This window comes from Lampetra planeri, chromosome 1 (assembly GCF_965212315.1).
Source record: "Lampetra planeri chromosome 1, kcLamPlan1.2.h2, whole genome shotgun sequence".
Classification (NCBI taxonomy): Eukaryota; Metazoa; Chordata; class Hyperoartia; order Petromyzontiformes; family Petromyzontidae; genus Lampetra; species Lampetra planeri.
This window is the reverse complement of record NC_136107.1, coordinates 31,917,661-31,941,341: the sequence shown is the minus strand read 5'-3', so window position 1 is coordinate 31,941,341 and position 23,681 is coordinate 31,917,661. Positions and strand designations below refer to the sequence as shown.

The window sequence follows — 23,681 nt, the reverse complement described above, 5'->3', positions numbered from 1 at the left end:
TGCGCGTGCGTCATGTACAACGCACGTACACGCACCCCCTGCCAGGGACACACGTAGTAGGAAGGCAGTGAAGGAGGATCGCATTCATTATTATTTTGTTTTATTGTGTTTCATGACTCTGTGATGCTGGGAAGCTTTAATGAAATTTCGGTGCCCTGTTGGTATCCGTCCAACTGGGCAGGTGCTATCGTGGGCAATTGCGAGTTAAAATCGCGGTCGGGGTGTTACTCGGTTCATCATCGTTTTTGGAATTAATAAAAACGAGAACAACCTGGTTAGGACGTCAATGGTAGCACGTCCATTCCGTTGAGCAGCAACTGCCAGAGCAACGTGGAATTTCAACGAAGCCTTTCGACGGCCAACAGAGATGATCACCGCATCGTAGCAATCATTTGAGCATTGCGATATCAAGACTCTTGACGATGTGTGAATTCCTTGCATCGCCTTCCAGGTCATCAAACAGGGCTCTTATGCAGTTGAATAGAGTACACGGTATTGACTGTTGTGGAATTAAACTAAAACTATTAAACTAAACAGTTGTTGAAACTTGACTTGGAGCTTTCGTGACTGCAGGAATTACTTCTTGGTTCTATCGGTGAAGTCACGTAGAGAGAAAATAAATTAAATAACAGAATACGACGCTTCGATTGCAACACCACCAATCGTCATCAGGTACGAGGTAAGACCCACTGAGCTATGGGGCTCTATTATGAGATGCAACGTGACAACAAATGAAAGCCCAATGAAGCGGCTTATCACGTGGCAATGTATAGCAGCCAAATACTCTAACCGCATGATGATTCTACATTTGGAGGGAAAAACCAGAGGACCAGGAGAAAAATTCCACACGAGCACGGAGAGAGAGACACGCAAACTCAAAATATACAGAAGGCGTCAGGGTCGGGACCGAACCCACGACCTCCTGTGTACCAGGCGAGGTAGTTAACATCTCACCACCACGGCACCCCATTGCACTTTTGTTGTCTGTTGACCAGAGCTTCGTGTCTGCCACTGCGATGTGGTTAGAGCACTCGACTCACAATGAGAGGGCTGCGAGTTCAAGTCCCCGGTGGAGGGATGATTGTCTTCACCACACCTCCTGGGTCAATACAATTAACACCACATTGTGGGAAGTCAACAGTTGGTCACCGTGCGAATGTGGAACTTCAACTGCCAGCTGAGAACCGCCAGTGGAGAAGATCACTGCAGTTTGTTCGAGCAGGGACCCTGTTTGACTTTTGACGATTCCGTGCGTACGGATGTGTGTATGTGCGTGGTAGAGGTGCAGCCTTGCAATATCTTGATTATACCACTGCAAGATATTACCCTCGACTCTTCTAAGCTGATCAGGTGGGAGAACCCATGTTTTACTCCACCACACGTGACCTGCCAATCGCCTCACCTGTGGTGAACCCATTCAGTATTCTGTTGGGTGGACAGAGGTGGAGGAAATCGCAAAACTTGCCCAATGTTTTCAGTTTCAGTAAAATTTATTAGGTAGTAGCTTTCCTACCCGGCTTCGCCCGGGACTTGGATTCACCACGCCCGGCCGCCTTTGTCTCCCCAGTGGCGATGTTCACACCACACTAGTTACTCGGTTGAGGCTGAGTCGACCTAGGGGAGGTCCAGGACCGGTTTAAATAATCGTCACCGGTGGTGGCCGTGAGCGGGAATCGAACTCGGGTCGCTGGGTTCGTAGCGCAGTGCGCTAACCACGACACTACAATGCGTTACGCTTCCTCATGCGCGGGTCACATTACAGATTTGACGTCACAGCTCACTTGCCGTGCAAAATATATGCATTATTGTGCACCCCCCCCTCCAAAAAAAAATACAAAAGTGTATTTTTAAAATGTTTGCATGGTGTACAGTCTGGAAATTACCCATATGGCAAATTTCAAGTTTGTTGCATGTCGGGAAGTACGCTAAACATTTTGAACAGACACACACAATCACAACTTTGCCTTTTATATATATGAAAATAGCCCTGAGAGCCATGTAGCTCTTGACTCGGGTGCAACCGCAACAAACAAAAACGTGAACGAAGAACATCTTAAAGTGGCTACGCGCAACAGAAAAATCCTGGAAAAAACAGCAAAGTCTTCCAGAAAAAAACCACCACGTATCACCGCTGTGTGCAAAAATCCCAGTGGGATGTTGCAACTGCCGCGCCGGGAGATCGAATTAGCAACCTCCGGATTGCAAGTGCAGTGTGCTCAGCATTTCACCACAGCATCACGCCTCAAGCCTACTGACCTCGATTGAATTCCCAGCCATAACAAATGTGGCAAATAGAATACGAACCTTTCCTGGGCCTGAGATGGGTAAATCATATCACGTGTAAAACACCATCACTGGGAATACAAAGGTGGCCGTCTGTGACTCTTGACTAGGTTACGGTGTTGTAAGGAGGTGGTTATTCCTCCGTTATATTCACATGCGGTGTAATACTCGGGGTTCTGTCTTTTCTGCAAGACATTAATACCAAACAATCCGGATGCCCTCGGCAATAAATAAGGACACGGTGAACACTTTTTCATGATTAAATGTCCCCGCAGATCAATAAAATATCTAGTATGACCTAATTTTCTCCTAAACCTGGCTAATTCTCAAAAAATAAAACCCTCGGTTGATGTTTTTGTCTCTGCTGGTGGAATGGCGAGACAGCACAGTAAATGAGATGTATTACTCTGCAGTAGACTTGTTCCAACATAAATATCTTCAACCGAATAATGAAATAAATACGTAGTAGTAGTAATAATATATGTTTTAAATGGCTTACCCTCACACTTGCCAAGCATTTGCTCATTCGGTGTGAATTGTAATTCCCGTGGCGGGAGCCATTTGGCCAGCTACGCTGAAATCCTGGGTTCCCAATCCAGGCTCCGACCACACGTGTTACCCCCACCAATAAAAACAGACTAACAGGTCTTGGATATGCAATGATGCGCCAATTCATTGTTCATACTAAATTGTTATGCCCATGATACGTGCACTGAATCATGCATCGTTCATTTGTGGGCTCAAGATAATTGCGAGCACAACCATAATAATTTATTTTTCCTTGCACAGTTGCTAAGCAAAGGCTCAGTGGTCCAAACTATCAAGCGGCAAGCAACAACCACAACCCGTCGAATTTGCAATGGCTCAGAGTGTCATACATTTCTTGAATTGAGCAATAACTTATTGGGGCTGGGGGGGGGAAAGAGAAGACGATGGGAGGAGGGAATTCCAAAATGGAGCAGTGGGAGGGAAGATGCAGAAAGAGTCGTGTGGTGACCCGCAGTGTGGTGGTGGGTGAGTGGGTAAGCGAGTTGTTGTGATCTGCATTGTGGTGGTGGGTGAGTGAGTTGTTATGATCTGCAGTGTGGTAGTGGGGGAGTGGGTGAGTGAGTTGTTATGATCTGCAGTGTGGTAGTGGGGGAGTGGGTGAGTGAGTTGTTGTGATCTGCAGTGTGGTAGTGGGGGAGTGTATTGTTGTGACCTGCAGTCGTGTGTTGGGTGAGTGGGCGAGTGAATTGTTGTGACCTGCAGTGTGGTGGTGGGTGAGTGAATTGTTGTGACCTGCAGTCGTGTGTTGGGTGAGTGGGTGAGTGAATTGTTGTGACCGGCAGTGTGGTGGTGGGTGAGTGAATTGTTGTGACTGGCAGTGTGGTAGTGGGAGAGTGGGTGAGTGAGTTGTTGTGATCTGCAGTGTGGAGTTGGGTGAATGACTTGTTGTGACCTGCAGTGTGGTGGTGGGTGAGTGGGTGAGTGAGTTGTTGTGACCTGCAGTGTGGTGGTGGGTGAGTGGGTGAGTGAGTTGTTGTGACCTGCAGTGTGGTAGTGGGTGAGTGGGTGAGTGAGTTGTTGTGGCCTGCAGTGTGGTGGTGGGAGAGTGGGTGAGTGAGTTGTTGTGACCTGCAGTGTGGTAGTGGGTGAGTGGGTGAGTGAGTTGTTGTGACCTGCAGTGTGGTGTTGGGGGAGTGGGTGAGTGAGTTGTTGTGACCTGCAGTGTGGTGTTGGGTGAGTGAGTTGTTGTGACCTGCAGTGTGGTGGTGGGTGAGTGGGTGAGTGAGTTGTGGTGGCCGGCAGTGTGGTGGTGGGTGAGTGAGTTGCTGTGCTTTAAATTTAATTAAAAATGCCATATATTATATTTATGTACACGTTCATATTTAATAATCTTAAAGGATTAAAAGTAAATATTATTTGTCCGTGAAGAAAAGGTTCAAAATGCAACGTATATGTTTGTACAGAGAAACCAATATTAATATTCTGACATGCATGATCGAGGAGGATCCGCCTGCCATTTAACCATCGCAGCGTGCCTTCTGTGTGATGAGAACAAAACGGAGGGGTTTTCTACGGACAGATTATGCACTCGGCGTAGTCAGGCTTTAAATAACATTTAAAATAACAACTCAGAGATAAACGCCACCACACTTGATCCAAGCGCAGATTAAACACTTTCAATTACGCTTCTTCAAAGATTTAAACGCCACGACAATGGTGACAGCTTTACAAAAAGAAGAATCCTCTTTCCAATATTTACGGGCAGGGTCTGATTTTTGTTGGTTTATTGCTCGCGGTTTTTTTTGTGTTCATCACCCCACGCCTTACCGACCGCACACGAATCGAAATCGCGTCGCCGCGGCAAATAAAGCATCCCTTCCAGAGCCCGCGTCGTCCCGTGTCAGGAAGATGCCACCGAATGTCCACTCCGATTGGGGAGATAATATATTAACGCGAACCAAGATAATCTTGATTTGAAGATAATGCGATGGGGAAAAAAAACTCCTCACATTCGTCATGAACATTTCCTCAAAATATGAATCGATACGATAGCCGATGTTTCAGGCCAAGACCCCTTATGTGCTATCATTTGTGTTATTGGCCACAAAAAAAGACAACATTTCTATAATAACTGGCAATGACCCTTCTTCGCAGCACTTTGCCCGAAATGTCACCTCTTATGTATCGCGGTTTTGCTTTTAAGGCAACATTATTGACAAATGGGCTGAACTTTTATTATTATTATTATTATTAATTGTTCACCACTGCCAACGCATAAGCAGCAGCATCAGCAAATAATAAATGTTTGACTCCAATTAAAATCAATTCCGCAGGCCTCTCTCATCAGCTTCTTCCGTGCCCTTATACGAAGTGGGAAACCTCGCGAACGTATTGATTCTTTTGCCCGTTCAATCGTGTGTGTTAGGAAAAGGGGTATTTGAATGTTATGCAATTCATTTGATAATTGCTTGATAATGTACCGCACCGTTAAGCTAATGAAAAACAAACAAGGTAGTACAACATTGGAGAGAGACGGAACTAATGCACAATTCGACGAACAATATAAAGGGGGTGAGCAATACGAATGAGGCACTTAAAATGAGACGAAATAAGACAGGCGTGACGTGAGATGCACATCGCGCAGAGAAATAAAGAACCAGACAGTCTCCTTCTTCTAAGGCGCTCTTCTCCCACCCCCAACCCAGCTTATATGTAAGCTCCTAGCTTGGATTGTCTCATTCTTCACCTGAGGACGGCTGCTTGCGTTGTGGCCGAAACGTCGTGAGAATTGTTTCATTTTATTATGTTTTATTTTTATTATTTTATTACTTCCCTTCTACGTGACTTTACCGAAAAAAACCAAGAAGATGAATCCCTGCAGTCACGAAAGCTTTAAATCGAAATTTAACCAGACAGTCGTTTACAAACGAGATGCGTGAAATATACGAGGCTGATACTGAACTCAGGTTTTCACCAAGGGAAACGTAAAAAAAAACTATTTCTTCAAATTAACCTCGACCGCCTGAATCACAAACAAAATCGAAGTGCCTCGGGTGGAATGTTGAATGTTGCAGGTGCGCACGTTTGTCAATTCCACTGCTGGATGAGGATCCTCTGGATGCCGTGAAGGCAGAGGGTTAATTTAACCGTATAGAAGAACCCTGGGTATTTTTCTGGGCGCCGAATTGTGACGCGGCCACTAAACAAGGGCACTGACATCAAACACAACAATTGTATTACGTGCTGTGCATTCATTCATTCCAGATTGAAAACTCTTTTCTTTAGAACTGCTTTTTGTGTCTAGTTTGTTGTCCTGCCCCCGCACCTTCGATGAGCACGATTGGCTATGTACGGCGCGAAAGAAGTTCAACATACATATATTAAGGGACTGGGCTGTAACTATCAACGTTGCTACACTTGAGAATCCGATTGGCCGATATTTCAGTGGTGTCGGCTCAGTTGCTCTACCACGGAACACGGTGAACTCCTGCGAGAAACAGCCAAGCCCGGGACTTGAACCCAGGTCCTCAGTGGTTGCAGGCTCAGCGGACTCTAACATGGCCATTGTGAAGCCCTTGATCTATGCTGCCACGTCCTCAGAACTAAATTTAATTGGAGCAAACTGCGAGTAGGCTTAATGGTTAACCACCATCGCAAAATTATACAGTAACAAAAAAAACATGTCCCAACAAAGGAACAAAAAAAATGATTAAAAAAATATATTTTTAATGTCATGAAACATTTGACTTGCATGGCTGGAATTATATGAAAAGAAAATCTAGTTTTTGTTTGCTGATTTACATATTCATTTCAGTCTTATTTGTTTATTTATTTTAATTACGAAAAAATCCAATTGGGAAATATAAATGCTGTTTATATGATGCAGCAATTATGCTAGGGAATGCAGCAGTAAGCTGTTTCACATTGAGAATCCTGATAGGGTAATTAATTGCACGCCTTCTGCGCTGTACCCTCTACCCTCCACTCAGATGCGTAGCTCGTGAGTGTGCAGGCGGTGCAACTGCACAAGGGCCCATGGGCCGCAAGGTCCCAGGCGCCAGGCTACGCAGAGAGGAGATTGGACAGGGGGTCCCCTATTACATTTTTTGCACAAAAGGCCATGCCAGGCACGCTCCATCGCCGCTCACTCAACACATCTCCCCCCCCCTACCCCCTCTAGGACGCACGTCTGGCCATCCGTCAAATCCAAAAAGGTTTCGTATTGTTGTGGTTATATAAAATAAAGATGGTCCACTTATTTCGAGGGGGGGGGGGGCGGGGGGAAAAGGTGGTGGGGTAGCTTCGCAGCATCGTGCTGGAAACGCCGGCCAGCCTCAGTTCGATTCCTGGCATCGGCCAATATCAGTCGTGAGTGATGTCTGAACCAGATCTGGGCCTCCCCTATGTCACGTTGGCATTAAACGAGTAGCCAATATTTAGCGTAAACATATTGGCGACAGAGAGACAAAGGCCTGTAGTACTGGCCCCCACAACCATCTGATGATGATTATTACCAGCAGCATCAGCAGCAGCAGCATCAGCAAAGGAAGCAGCAGCAACAGTAACATCATCTGAATCATCGTCATCCCTCCAGGGTGGATAAAATGAGCAACGCTTGGTCACGACTGTGCCACTTATTGGCAGGATGTCATAATGGTTGTGGCGAGTTAAGATGGAAGGGAGGGATGGAGTTGCAAGTCCTTGTCGGGCTCTTGGCCAAGTAAACGAGCAGCAATGGACAATTTCATAATTTAGCAATTGATGGCAAAACCCACTTTGGACACGATAAAAACGTTGACTATAATGACATAATCGCATGAAGAGAGAAAAAAAAACACCATAATACCTTTTAGTAAAATTGCAAAAAGCGCACTAATTGAGTATTTCTCCAAAATGTTAACGTATTTTTTTGTGGTTTTACAAGTAAGTTGTACAATAACAGGAAAAAGTAAGTGCAATTAAAATATCCGTGACCCAGATTCTGGCAATGAATTCCGAATTTGCAACGTTTCACAAAGTCAAAGCATCCCCTTGCCAAAACCAACATTGCTGACACAAATATAAGTTGTCCACCTTGCTCCAAGTCCAGGAGCAGTCTGTCCATCGTAAAAACAATACATTGATACTGAAGTCGAAGTGTCTCCGAGCCCAAATGAGCATAAGGGGCGGCACTCATTTATAAGCAGAACAGAGCCAGTGGTGAAATTCCACATTCCTATGGCAAGGGGCCAACTTATTTCAGCAATCAAGATGATCCTCTATGATAGTTGCACCTACAGGAATCCACAATCAACGTTTTCTCCTGTTCATTCTGTGATCCTTTGTATTCTAATGTTTTGAAGACAAATTTGACAGCTCAAAACGATTGCCGCAATGTTGTTGGTGCCACTACTCTTCGTCATTACTGCCTTCCTTCTGCCAGATCTCGCAACTGTTCCACAGTTGACACCCGACCTCCAATGTCCACTCATTGGGTACCACTCCAATGCCCGTCTCGATAACCTTCCATCCTCCACCCCGCACACATTGTCCTACTCGTTAAGATGTTCTCCGTTTCCCGACGACGCCATCAAAGCTCTTTTGCTATGCTATATTCTGAACTCCAAGGTTTCTCAAACGGACACTGCCACAACAGCTCTGGCCTTCGCCGATGTACCAGTTACATGAAGAACTGAAGCCTCTTTGGATATTTGAAGGAACTCGGTGAATGAAGGTATTTGTTAAATGTTGTGCAGCAAACCCATTGAAAGTTACAAGGTTACAGTCTTACAAAAGGGCTTTTACGTTATCGCATGCAGTAATTGCATTAGCTCGGTGATGGCACTAATAACGATCATTAATCATTCACCGTCGGGGGGGGGGGGGCTCCGGTGCATTGTAGCTGCGCATCCACGCTCTGATGTATTGTAGCCAGAGTCTCATTTCACTCTCATAAAGTGTCTCTACGCTGATTCAGCAGCAAAGCTCCGCGAATGAACAAAAGGACGAACACAAATCAGGCAAGGGAAAGAATTATAATGTAATCTAATTCGATAATTATACAATGCACCGTTTGCATGTGGAGGGGGTGCAAAGCGGTTCCCCGTACTCCCTGGCCATGACATCTACAGAGATGATCAAAAAACAGCAACAATAACAGCACATTCCAGCGTGTTGAAGTGCATGTGTGGTGATCATCTCCTGGAGTTACACAAAGGCTCGATGCAATAGTTTAAATGTTTCATACTGCACAGTTGTTTTTGCACCAGTTTACATTTGCTTCATTGCCATAATTATTTCCTCTCTTTGTTTGTTTGTCATTGTGACCCAGGTGACCCTTACAAATGCGACTCTATCCTGGTCTCTTTTGTGTTCTCACCACCTGGTTAAAAAAATACACTCGACTTGAAGCATCACTTACGTGGTCTCTATATACTGAGGGGGTAAGTATACTGAAATCCAACACTTTCTGCGAGCGATCAGAAAACCTATCGTAGCAGGGACATGTGCGCAAGCGTGAAAACAAACACAAAAAAGGCGAGTGGTGCTGCTCGCAAACAGCGGCAAGGCGCGGCTGCCCCCGTCCACGTCATGCTCACGTGACCACCACCACGCACTCAAAATGCCCTATCACGGGTCGTGTCGGCCACCAGCTTTCGGCAGAGCTGAAACGCGTGGCCCCTGTTTGTGTCCAGGGCACCGCCCTCCCCCCACAATCTCAAATTATATCCGGACAATGATGAAGAGTGTCATCCGCATTGTTGTAAAAAATGTGTGCACGCAAAATAGAACTTTATCTGCGTGCGACTTGAATCAAACCCTTTTTATTCGTCAGTGACCGCTACACTCCGCAGGCATTCGTAGCGCGCTTTGTCCGCAAAGTATGGAAAGGGGTGTTCGCGAGGATGCCCTCCATGGCCTAGAAATGTGTTCAAAGGCATACTCAAGTCTAAACAAAGTGCACTGTCAAATTGTTCAGTGCTGGTAGACACGTCGTGGAGTGCTTTGTGCGACATTGGAAGATAAAAGCGAAAGCCAGGATTACTCATGCCCACAGATGTTCCTTTGCTTATTGCGCGCTCCAAAGAAAATATGGAAAAGTACTGGAAAGTATTGTATATGCAGGGTACAAGGGAATTGGCACATAATGTGGGATGGCCCAAGGTTTCCATTATAAACCCACGCTTCAAAAGCTCCAGTGTTGATTTTTACTGCTTGTTACGACACGAAAGATTTAGATATTGTGAGGGGTTTTCTTTGCTACTGGCGAGCCAGATCTCACGAAACACACAAACAGACACAAAGGGCCAAATTCACATCGTTATTTTGGCCGTGATTCTGCCATTTAATGCAGGAATTGTGATCAACGATTCCGCGTAAAATAACTGCAACGATCGCTGGCGAGTGATAGATCAAAAGCAGTCTTGAGCCCTACCCATTACCAAACCACAATAAACCAGCATGGCGAATTATGGCCAAACAACCGGCATGACTGAGCTGGCGCTGGGAGGCCTTAATCCAGCAGTGAATTGACAAAGGGATGTACATTATTGAGATGTGTATATATATATCGGTGGCAAAAAATAGATATAACTGCTCAACTGAAGCTATTAATGGTTTGATATATGCATTGACTTTGTGCGGTTTGCCTTTTGACGTTGTTCTCTGGTCTGACACTGCTGAGACAAGGCGATGAAGGAGGCTGTCTCTGGTATAGTCCAATTAGTCTCAAGGACAATGCATAGATTATCAAAGGAAATTTGTTTGCATGCTTTACCACAAGTATATGTGGTTAATGCAGACTTGATTCTTTCAAATAGGTATCCGTTTGATGTTTGGACATCTTAACACCTCCTCTATTCTTGCTGGAAAGGGAAAGCCTATTATTTTGTCTTCATCTTGATACTGGCAAAAAAGGGTCCCATTGAAATGGTAAGTAGCCTTCGAATGCCATCATAGGTGCTCAAGAACACAACTTGACAAGCGTTGTATCGTCCTGGTTGGGTGGGGGTGTTGCTGTAATCCTGGAGTGCTGTGTCAGACACTTTTAAACTTCTCTTTGATATTGGGGACGTGGTGGCGCAGTGGTTAGTGCGGCACGCTATGGACCTCTCGCGAGACAACTAACACGATTGGCCAGTCATATCTGAACAAGCCCTTGGCCTTTCCTAGTTCGACTTGGCTTCAGGTTATCACCTGGTATGACCTCAGTGGACAGCAGAGCAACTGTCACGCACACATACACACGCAGGTGCACACGCAATCAGCTCGCATGTCTGTTCGTTATGTGAGAGGGACCAAAACTTGGCCAGTCCTCACAGCCTTGGTCCATCGGGCGGGGCGAGCGTGCTGACATCAGCACTCCCGGCTCGGATTTTCCCCGGCTGCTGGACAACTGCGGGATAATGTTTGGGGAACGCGCCTCCACCCATTCCACAAGTTTAAGTATGTTTGTATGTTGAACTTCTTTCACACCATACGTAGCCAACCGTGCTAATTGGAGGTGAAATCCCGCACAGCAGCATGAACATTGGCAGAGGTGCTTTTGCAGAATTTCCGTGTAATGCCATAATTAAAAAGCAGTAATGGAAGTCAAAAAGCTAATTTAAAATCGGACCCATGTCGTCTTTTACAAGAGAAGATTTAAATAAAATCTGCCGTTTTATCGTGCCAGGTCACTGTCAAAGGGTCTCCGTAGTCACACGGGCACAGAGCAGCACTGCTCTTCGTCATCTCCCGCGAGCCATTGCTGAAACTTCCACATTCCCATGGCAGGTGCTAATTTATATATAGATTAACCGTTGTTGCTACTGGCAAATGAGGTTCCAATGGTAGATTAACTGCTGTTGCCTAACCCATAGATGTATTCTTTTTTTTTCAACTCCAAGTAGATGATGAGTTGGGTCAACCCCCGACCAGGATTTTAACTCACAATCAACAATGATAGCACCACCCAGTCAGAGGAATACCAACGGGACACCAACATGGAATTAAAGTCTACCAGCATCACCTTCTGATGTTCAGTTGAGCCAAAGGAAATGAGTGCCACCCAATTTATTCATAATAATAACATAATGCCCTGTGGAGGAGCGGTGTCACCGTTGTCCATGCACTCTGCTATGAACGTGGCCAGATGAATTCAATTCCCAGCCATGGCTAATATCAGTGGCAAGTGATATTTGCACCTCACCACCGTCCACAGATGAGTGCCTGGTGTGTAAGCATCAACACTGGGGACACAAAGGTGGCTTGGATGTACATGGTGCTGGATCCACTGCCCGTTCGCGTGGAATGCCATCCTTAGAAGGGGGGCTAGCTAACTAGCACTGATCCGTGTGATCTACGGGGCGAAAGGGAGGAAGGTTTTCTTTGTCTTAATGTGCGCATTATAGTTCGTGCGATTGTGTGTGTGCACGGGCCCACACACGTGAGCCATTCCATCCAGCTCGCCTTCATGTGCCAAGCTGCCCTTAATACTCTTAGCCAGATGTCGGCACGACTTAGCCCTCCCAATAAGCCCAGGAGATGCCCAAAAGGCAATGGGCTGACAGCTTTGTCCAGCTTGCCCTGACTTGCAGCCAGCAATATTGTCTCTGCAACTTCGTACCACGCTGAAGAGTCCCTTCAGGGACCAGACAGGGAAAATAGTTTTTTTCTTCTGTTGTTGTTGTTGCCAAGGGTGGTGTGATGTTGAGGGTTTTAGGGGTAAAGATGGGGAGGGATGGGAGGGAGAGAGGTTACGAGACCCTAGTGAACTGTCCCATTTCTGTTTGTTTTTTGACCGTTTTTTTTACTTTTACAAAGCCATTATTTGGCAGTGCCTCTTTGTCAGCAGTGCTTTGGTGAACTTTGAAGAACAGTCAACCTTTGCATACTGATCGCTTTAAGTATTAGAAGTAATTTAATGTAATCTAAAGCTAGGGTTTATCTTCCAAAAATTCATTATTGTTTTCTTCCCTCCCAATTATAATAACCAAAAGATTTTGAATTCGCATAGCATCTGAATACAAAATCATCGAGTGATGAATATATTTTCATTCGGTCACACTCACAGTGAGCAACTCATCCTTTCAACCCCTTCACGATTAATCCATTTCTGGGCCTCCCCATGCTCTTTCGGTAATGGGCATTGTTTAACCGTACTTCACCATCTTGATCAGTACACAATGGTGAAGGGATGGGGGGGGGGCCTGGGACACCACTTCAGATGTCACGTGGCACTAACGTGACCGGCAGCTGGGACTCGAAATCAGGTCGCCAGGTTCATAGATTATCGCCGAGACCCACCTTTGTATATGCCCTACAAATATGATTCATTATACTCTTAGGTTTTTTCGGTGAAGTCACGTAGATAAAAGTAAATAATACAAATAATAGAATAAATAATAGAAATAAAATTAAAAAATCACGACGTTTCGGAGGCAACACAAGTCTCCGTCATCAGGTGGGACCGTCACAGCTAGATTCTCACTCACTTGATACAGTAAATTTAGCCGTGACGGTCCCACTTGATGACGGAGACTTGTGTTGCCTCCAAAACGTCGTGATTTATTATTTTATTTCTATTATTATTTCTATTGCTTATTTTTACCTACGTAACTTTACCGGAAAAAAACCTAAGAGTATGAATCCTTGCAGTCACGAAAGCTTCAAATCTAGAATGATTCATTATAACCGAGGCAAAATGTTTGATCATCAACGGTGGAATATGTTGAAGTAAGCAGGAAACCAAATGAAATATCTCGAGAGGTTTTTCGTGCACTCGTTGGTGACTGGGCTGAGACAATCAACTCTAACCCAAGATATCAGAGGCACAGGATTAGGGTTCTTTGATGATCCAAAAATAAACACTCATAATCAGATTAGGATTCTGCTTGGGATATAGGACCAACACATTCTTTAAGTTGACAATGAGACCAAACGTGGCTTTGGCACTTGAGTAAAATAGGACAGCAGCATAAAAGCTTCAGAATTGATGAGATATAATAATGCCTGGCCACATCACAGCTCAAGCCGACAACACCTGGTATTCCCAGGCAGTCCCCCATCAAGGTACCACCCAGCTTGAAGCCTGCTTAGCTTCTGTGATCTGCCAAGATCGGCACGTCCAGAGTAATCTTTGTTATAGGCAAATATACTACCGTCATTGTCACGTGCATAAATGAGCAGTCAACAATTTAGCAACAATTTAATTCGACCACACTAACTCTTCTATATGTAGGCCACCTGCAATGAGGAATTTCCACCACTTTCTCATGGATGAACACCTACGGAGGCGAGTGCCACCCCCATGAATCAATTGAGCAAGGGTAGGCGTTTTAACTTTGACTTGGCAAGTGTGAGAGATTCGGGAGTTCCACGCGGGAGAGAATGAGTGGCAGTGATCAAGGCCAGAAGAGATGAGCGCGTGATGGAGAGTTTCAGAAACACAATCAATAGCAAAGGCGCTTACTGGCTGCGTTTTGTTTGCACAAAGTATCTCTCCAGCTCGGCACAACTTTTTTTTTCTCAGCTTGCTGCTTCTGTTTACCCAAAGGGCTCTTTCATTTTCCACTTAAGCCTTTAATAATTGACGAGTCAAAGTTTCCGTGGAGTCTAACGAGCAGGGAGGGCTACGCTCATCTCCACCGTCTGCTGCCTTCGGGTTTTTTTTGCGGGGGGGTGGGGGGATGCACATTCCTCAAGCGGAGCGAGGTTCTAGTCCATTGCCAGATGTGTTTTTTTATGTTCTGAAACGGGCCAATAATGATGATGATTTTTCTGATGCTGGTCATAATAATATGAATACATGTTATTGCTACTGATGATTATAATGATGATGATGTTGCTGTTGCTGATGATGATGATGATGTTGCTGATGATGACGCAGCTGCTTCCAGCTTAAGATGATGATAATGATGAAAGTGCTGCTTGCAGTGATGATGGCGCTGCTGTTGCTTCTGCTGCTGATGATGATGCAACTTGCACCAGCTCGTCATGATGATGATGAATTCTCTGCCAATGGTGCCACCTTGAATTCACAACTGGAGCCTTGCATTCATAACCCGACAATTGGGAGCCCGTTCATTCCGTGAACTGAATTATAGCCTTGCTTAGTCTCCTGATGCTGCACAATAAAATAGTTCAGTCTGCAATCAAATTCCATTGTCACACCAAAGTCAACGTATGCACTGGAGTGCAGTCAGTCTGGAACATTTCCCTTGTTCAATTTCCACACTTATTAATTTATTTAACGTCTTATTTCACACCAGGAGTGATTCCTTTGTGCATCTGACCGGTCAATACACATTAGATCAGAGCTACAATGTCCCATTGAGCTGAGAATATAATAGTTAACAATGTTAACAGCACTGCCATAGATGTGTGTGCGCATGTACATTTGCGTGTGCGCATGTACATTTGCGTGGGCATAAATGTGTGTGAATGTTTAAATTGTCGGTAGCGGTCGTGCAACGGTGAGCACGTTGCGCTACGAACCTAGCGACGCGAGTTTCATTTACGGTCCTGGGCCTCCCCTAGGCCGACTCAGCCTCAAATGAAAACCTGGTGCAATGTATATACACATTTTTCTATCTCTCCACTGGGGAGACAAATGCAGACTGATGTGGTGCTGGCCACCCAACCCCCTCCTGTGTCGTACGCAGCCTTCAAAGGTTAACGGCACTTGCCCCAACAGTCTGTTGAGGCGATGTTGTTAGGTTATGTTGTGACTACATGGTAGTGTAGTGATGAGTGCACTACACTTCGGACCTGGTGATCCGAGTTCGATCCCCGCTCATGACAAAAAACAGTGGTAAATATATGCGCTGGGCCTCCCCTAGGTCGACTATGTATTGGGGAGACAAAGGCGACTGAGAGTAGTGCTGGCCATCAACCCCATTGTGTGCTGTGCCGGCCTTAATAGGTGCTCACGAACAGCACTTAACCAAGAGTTGGTTAAGGTGATTGGTGGGTTCCATCTTTGTCTTCATTACAGCTGAATATCTGCAGGGAATGGGTATTTGTTCCCATTGTGTGCAATTTCAATATGAAACTATCCATTCCAACATGAAATCTGCCGTGGAAAATGCATTCAATAGAACGGGATTTTAAGCAAATATGTTGTGAATCTAGACTAACTAAACATTGCCAATTCCAGCCAGCCAGGACCGTGATCCTGTAAAATGCCAGGGGGCCAGGTTAAACATTAATACTGCCACCATCCAGTGTATGCCCATGGGTTTTCTCCAGGTGCTCCAGTTTTAAACTAAACTAAAACTATGTTTTTTTACCAGGTGAGGCCCTCTGAGCTATATAACTCTTTTTCAGAAGCGACCTGGCCACAAATTATAGCCCAACTAAGTTGCTTATCACGTGGAACATGTAGAGCAGCAAAACACTCCAAATGCATGTTTCCAAATGTGGAGGGAAAACCGGAGGAGCCAGAGAAAAATCAATGCGGCCAAAGAGAGAGAATGACACGTAAATTCCAAATATGCAACAGGCATCAGGGTCAGGATTGAACCCATGACCTCCTGTCTACCAGGCGAGGTCGTTAACATCCCATCACCTTGGCGACCTGTTTTTCTCTCCCCATGTATAACTATAAATCACTCACAAATTGGCTGGGAAAAAAAAATCTTAACATAAAAATCCAATGCAGGACGCTCCTGAAACAGAGTCCTATGACTTAGCGTCGCTCTCCAGGATACATAAGTATATTTCCAAATGTGCACAGTTTTGATTTTAATCTTTCGTGACTGCAGGAATCCATACTCTTTGCTTCTTTCGGTAAAGTCACGTAGTTAGAAGTAAAATAAAATTAAACAAATCACGACGTTTCGATTGCAACACAAGCAATTCTTCATCAGGTGTGACAACCACTGTGATTATTTTATTTCTAACTACGTGACTTTACCGAAAGAACCAAAGAGTATGTGCACAGCTTCTCCAAACATAGCACATGCTGGCCACGTCCCACAGGCCACCGTCTTGCCTTAGAGCTATGCTGGACTCTGTGCAGCCCAGCCAACCTCCCCTGGTTCCAGCATTCCGTCAAACCCACAATTCCATGAAGAATCGTATACAATCCGATTAACTCAATTGTAATTTCAGACCATGAATCACGAAAACCTCCCCGCTCTAGTATGCTTGCATATGCATGTGTAAATATATGCACTTTCCCGAGCAGCCGGTCACATCTTTAGGTGGTTCTTTGTCTGTGTGGATATCTGTGTGTCGCATGCATGCGGGAGTGGTCGTGCAGTGGTTAGCACGCTGCGCGATCAACCCATCAATCCGAGGTCGATTCCTACTCAAGGCCACTATCAGTGGAAAATATCTGAACCAGTCCTGGGCCTCCCCTGGGTCAACTCAGCCTTAAACGTATACTTGGGGCCAGTGTGTAGACATGACCGCTGGCGAGATAGAGGTGGCCGAGCTTGGTGCTCGCAACATCACGCTCGCCACTACCCCAAATGTGCGCGTTGGCTCCGACAAATAAATCTTTCAATAGACTGTTATATTTTTATTTGGTAAGACCACCCGCGGCAGGAGAAAACTGGGAATTTCCCAACAGGTGGAATGATATCATCCATCTTGACCACTGCAAATTGTCCGTTCCGCGTCCATATAACCTGCAGCTGCTCTTCGAATTAGCGGGGTATTTCTTCTTTACAATGCGGCAATAATCTATCGAGCCTAATGTGGGAGCTCTTTGGCAGTGTAATGATCATTAGGGATATCTGCACCACAGCTTTCACCATCAATAGACGGGGGGAAATTTGCAGCATAAATCACAGACGTAGCAATGAAACTCGCAAAGTCGTGTGTTGGTCAGCTGCGGGAACGTATTCACCTGTGCGCGATTGCTCATCATTGCACTGCGCTTGCCATGTGATACCCCCGAGCAGTTTGACCCAATAATAGCTCGACAGGGGGTGTAATGATGCATCGATTGATCGATTAATGTAGATTCATAATCTCGTGGTACCTGCATGGAATGGCGTGTGTAACAGGTCATGTTTGGATTCACATACGTAGAATTTAATGGGATCACATGACCCCTACAACCGGCAGAGTCGCTATCAGTGGCGGCTCCTGCAAAATCTCTCAGGGGGGGCAAATGTCTGGATGATTGATAAGGTCCACCCATGCAATGAATAAATTAACAGCTTAAGCATGTAAAGGCAACTTCACTTCTTTAATATTAATGAAAAATAAAGTGACTCTTACAATACATCTTGTTTGTTTATATACTCACTATTAAAACAAACCACTCAAGTTTATTTTATTAAAGATTCCACTAGGTGGCGATAAATTATATTGTTGGATGAAACGTGCTTACGTATGATGACGTTAGCACGTATGATGACGTAAGCACGTTAGGGCGAGCCCTCCCGGAAGCCATAGAGAATGCATTGCAGCGCCCCCATTCGAAAAAAAACATCTTTGAATGTAAGTCTATGGGGCCACTCGGGGCGATTCTCAGCCGTAGTGAAATCGCCCAAAAAGAGGCGGTACTCCACAGAACGTGACATGACGCTGATTGGACTATATCCAGAGGCTGACAGTGACGGCTAGCGTGACTCTGTGGTTGAATGACATTGGTGGTGCGTCGCCCAATCGCCCTAATGAAGAAACCGCCTCTGGTCGCTATCATGCACCCAAATGATTCTTGAATTGAATTGAGAACTTCAGTGGCCACAATTCAGAGCATTGCCCGTGGGGGTGAATTTTCGCAGCTTTGTAGCTCAGCATAGCTGCTCACGCAAGAAGTCAACAAATCTGCAAGTTCCAACTTGTTTGCCGAACTTTTCCAGCCCTACCGTTTTAAGCAGAAGGCAGCTAATTTGTTTAACCGTTTCAGTGAAAAATCTTGTCTGAGCTAATCACACCACTTCATTAAAACAAACGTCTGCAATTTTCTGCACTGACATTATTCATAAGCCATCGAAGGGATTAAGAAATTGGCCTTCTGCTAAAATCGATTGCGCTGAGCCAGTAAGATCTCGGTGGAAATTCCACATTCCTCGGGCAAGAGAAACGCTCTTATTTATACAAATGTTCCTGCTCTTGTACTATGTAACTTCTGTAAACCCTTACTGCCCATGTAACATGCTTGTAACATGCTTGCAACTTTGGCCACGTCACCATTGAAAAATAGTAGCTTCTTGGCTCAACTGGCCCGACCCGAAACCGACTTTCAAGGCCAAAAGGAAAGAATGGACCCACTCTGGCCTTGCCTACAACGTTGTATTAATTTTATTGACCACACCGGAATGATGGGTTGATTTTAACTCATTATCCTTCAATTGAGGGGCAAGGGCTTGGCCTCTCTACCCTGCACAGTCAGACCAAACTTAAGTGACTAATTCTTGGTTCTTTCGGTAAAGTCACGGAGAAGGGAAATAATAAAATAATAAAAATAAAACAATAAAATTATCACGACGTTTCGATTGCAACACAAGCAATCATCATCAGTTGTGAAAACCACAGCAAGAACATGTTATTGTTTTAATTTTTATTATTGTATTATTTCCCTTCGACGTGACTTTACCGAAAGAACCAAGAATATGAATCCCTGCAGTCACGAAAGCTTTCAATCCAAATTTCAGTTACTAAGTTTAATTTATTCAGAGATTAGTTTATGAGTTATCCGAGTTATAGGCTCGCGTTTATTGAGAGCTGAACACAACTGTACTGAAACAGCAATAAACCACACGAATGATATTATGAAAACGAGACAAAAACGAGCAAATACTGCGATCGGAACCGCGATGCCCAAATCGCGATGACTCATCAAATCACTGTGGTGGAGTGAGGGAGGACAGGACAAAGGAGGGAAGGGGGGTGGAATCATTTCAAGCCTCACAATCGTAATTATACATACTCATCTACGTCTTACACTCGTCAACATTTTCAGACTCGACTCGAACAGCCCATCAAGCCCACCGCGTTTCTGTGCCTCGGACGCTGTGAAACGCACGCGACGCGCTAAAAACATTTGCCCGCAAATTAAACTTGTTGCGAATGAGCGAGCGACGTTCGAATTTGGACATCGGGGGACATGTATGTTTCAGAGGTCCCACAATTCAAAAACAACAGCGACAACAACTCTGGCGCGTTACAAAGAGGGCGGCACACAAAGTGAAACCGAACACGAACTCCCTCGCTCGCTCCGCGTGGGCTCCGCACGCATGAAAAAGCCGAAACGCGCTTGAAAGCCTTCTGATAGAATTTCGCATTGATCTCGTCAAAGCACTGGGAGCTCACGCCGCTGGGATTCTGGCTCCCAAGCAGCCTTGAGGTGATCACAAAACGGTAAGAAAAAAAAATCCCCGTTGTGGTGAGTCGTGGGGTTTGAGGTACGTGAGCCCCCAGCCGGTGACATTAAACGCCGCCCCCCCTCCCCCCTAGTGATGGAGCAGCTGTGGTCCCAGCAGGAGTCGTAATGTGTCTTGCCTCGTGGAGCCGTGGGATCGCTCCCGACGTCGTGGTTTCGCTGTTGACCGTCAGGGCTTCACCGCTGCAATCGACTTGCCCCAAACGTTCGGTTCATTGGAAAATTATCGATTGTTTTCGACTCGTATACGCTCATACGCAATGGGTTTACACCCCCCCCACCCACCGTCTGCCACTAGAGGCTATCGCTACATTCAACACAATAAAAAATACATTTTCGAAATATTTTGATTAAAAAAATTATTTTCATATATTTATTATATCTTTTTTCATATTTAAAAAAAAAACATCTAACCACTAACCCTGAATCGTGACCATTAATGAAGGCACAAGAGTGGCTGGGTGGCAGGGCGGGGGATGGGGGGGGGCGAAGTGCAACTCTTTTGTTTTGGGGTTTGGGGACTCTGCCAACAATAGGACAGTTGATTTACCTGCAGCCCTGTCTTGGCAATGTGGAAGTTAGATTATTAGCTCAGGGGCTGCCAACATCAATCAGCGCCACCTCGTGCCGATTTGAACTGGGAGATGCTTTGCCCGTTGTTGATCATTGTTTCCATCTGAAGGATAATTATCTACACACACTAGTCTCGGTTCCCGGGCCCTGTTGTACTCTGTTTAACACTATTATTATTATTATCATTAGAAGTTTGCGAGCGGAAATAATCCGTCCTTTGGCCAACTCAGCCATGCATCAACATCATGACTTTGTGGAAAGTCAAGAGTGGTTGTCATACGGATACATGGCTCCTGCCATAGGAATGTGGAATTTCCACCACCGCTCAGGCTAACAATGGTGCTTGCTTGTTGAACAGCAGAACACACGATGCTTCGTTCAACAACAACACAAAATGTGCAACGAAAAAAATCAGTACTCGTGTTTCTCGAAATTAATTACCTTGTTAGTGAAAAGAACAAAAGAGCAAGGAGAGGCAGAGAGGGTTACAGGTTCGGTGGGAGGGGGGGGGGCTAATGCAGAGTTACAGCATCACAGAAGTCTTGGATCCATACCCGGTTCCCACCCGCGTGCGTGATTAAACAGCGGTCTCAAGCATTCACAGTCTCATCATGGACACCCAATGGCGGCACCAGAGCCAGCTTTGTTGGATGCGATTAGATGTTTCACGTCACGCAGCCGACTCCAGCTTGGAGGACTAGCAAACGCTTGACGCAAGGCATATGCAGTGGGGCATCACGTGGTGTGGAGAGGAGGCCTCTGGTTAACTACTTGCAAACAAAGTTTGGAAGCATTTGGGGAGGGGGGTAGAGGGGACTAAGCCCCCCTCCTTTTCTAAATGCTCAGACCCCTTTCTAAATTCTTACAGCCAAGTCAAAAAAATGGGATCAATTTTGAAACGCCAGTCACCGTTTTTGGGGTTAAAGTTCACCAGTTCGGCAAACACCCACGAGCACGGTGGCGAGGTGTTAACTACCTCGCCTGGTTTACAGGAGGTCGTGGATTCCATTCCGACCCTGCCGCCTGCAGATGTGGAGTTTACATGTTCTCCCTGTGGTCGCGTTCATTGTTTCTCTGGCTGTTCCCGTTTTTTTTCACTCCACATTTCGAAACATGCATTTAGGCTACTTGGCTGATGCGACAACTATCCACACGATAAGCCACTTCGTTGAGCTATCATTTGGGGCCGAGTGGCTTCCGAAAAGAGCGATATAGCTCAGGGGCACTTACCTGGTAAAATAAACATAGTTTACCGTATTCTCCCGCATATAGCCCGCAAAAATAGCGTTTTGTGTAAAACAAATTTCAGATATCCCGCACCTCCATATACCCCACAGGGTCTTGTTTTGTTTGTAAGAAGTGGTATACCCCGCGGGTTATATGCGGGAAGATACGGTAGTAGATGAACTTCACGTACGAAGCCTCTCCTTCCTACTCACGGTGTGTGTGGGGGTAGGGGGGGAGCTGGAGTCGAATGCACAAGAGACAGAGCGGGGTCGTATCGTTACGCATTCATTGAAGCGTTCAACATTGGCTTGAAGCGTGTTTAACATTCACTGTGTTGAATGCCCCCCCCACCCCCCGCCTTGTAAACGGAGGTCACAATGCAGGCGTCGCGCGATGTCAACCTCCGTGGGCCATTCTCCACAGAGACGCTCTCTGGGACTGTGCGAGAGGCCAACGGCCCCGGATGGAAAACAACATCGGCGGGGCAGCGAGCCCAATCACCTCCCTCCTCGAAGCATTGGAGCACAGAGTTCGGGACTTCGTGTCCCTCGAGTTTCTGTTCCACCCGCCCCCACGTCGCTGTTTTGTGCTCCGACTAAAATATAATGAAAAGATGACTAGAAAAAAAACGCCGCGTAGAGAGAGAGAGAGAGCGACTGGAAACATTTCACCGGTGATGAGCTCGGCGTGAAGAAGCGGCGTAGAACGAAGGTCGAGACATCATCAGGAGGGCGGCTGAGCTAAGGGAGGCTAAATCACGCCATTACGGTGTCACCAGTGTGGGAGGAGTGCCGCGGAGACGTTGCTCAGCCCATGCAATTCAATTGACCAAATTGCAATCGTGTCACCAAGACTCCCCCCGCATTAATCTGCCCGTCATTACATCCACCTGCCGCGAAGCCTACGAGACGTCACCGCCAAGTAGCTGTGTTTTTAAATCCTTTATATTAAGTTAACTTGCTTGCTTACGACCGTGCAAATCTTTCGGTAGTTTTTTAACCCACTTCCCGTGATCCAATCGAGCTGACATTTTGCACACAGACTCGTTGTGCGTGACAATGTATTTTCGTGAAGAAAAAAATCCAAAATTTTACACTTTTTAGGAAAAAATCATAGTATGACTGTGTGTGTGTGGGGGGGGGAGTCTGTTTGTATGTATGTGCGTGCAAGTCTTCATCCTGGTTCTGGTTGTATGTGCTTGCGTGTGTGAGTGCGTGAGACGAGGTGGCCGAGTGGTTAAGGCGATGGACTGCTAATCCATTGTGCTCTGCACGCGTGGGTTCGAATCCCACCTTCGTCGCGATTTTTCTTTTTAAATCCTTTTATATTAAGTTCACTTGCTTGCTTGCGCGCTTACGACCGTGCAAATCTTTCGGTCGTTTTTTAACCCACTTCCCGTGATCCAATCGAGCTGACATTTTCCACACAGACTCGTTGTGCGTGACAATTAATTTTCGTGAAATTTTTTTTCCAAAATTTTACACTTTTTACGAATTTTTTTTTAATTAATTACCAATTGCTTAATGGTGGCAGGCAATCATCTGACCCATAGGTGGCAGCCATCTCAAGCCAGAGGACGAGAGGACTCTAGCCGCCACGCATATAAAGGATTTATAGTGAAAAACTTTGTTTTTACGGGTTAATTTTTATTTTTTTCATGCAAACTGCAACACGCTGCGTGCTGGCGATGTTCATGCAGTCTTAAAAGACAGGGTGCGCCCCACAGAGGGTGTCCGTCTGTCATTATCAGAGAATTATAATTGGACAGCGGCTTGGGAAAAGTCGGTGCCGGATTAAGCTAGTGCGG

General features: G+C 45.6%; 1 protein-coding gene and 1 non-coding gene across 2 annotated transcripts in view; one reads left to right on the top strand and one right to left on the bottom strand.

Moving 5' to 3' along the window:
• LOC144721291 (voltage-dependent T-type calcium channel subunit alpha-1H-like) overlaps positions 1–23,681 on the bottom strand; it is a 270,667-nt gene that overhangs the window by 194,761 nt on the left and 52,225 nt on the right. The gene's annotated exons all lie outside the window — the stretch shown is intronic.
• Positions 23,093–23,174, top strand: TRNAS-GCU (transfer RNA serine (anticodon GCU)). Its single transcript has one exon. It is a non-coding gene; the product is annotated as a tRNA-Ser (tRNA).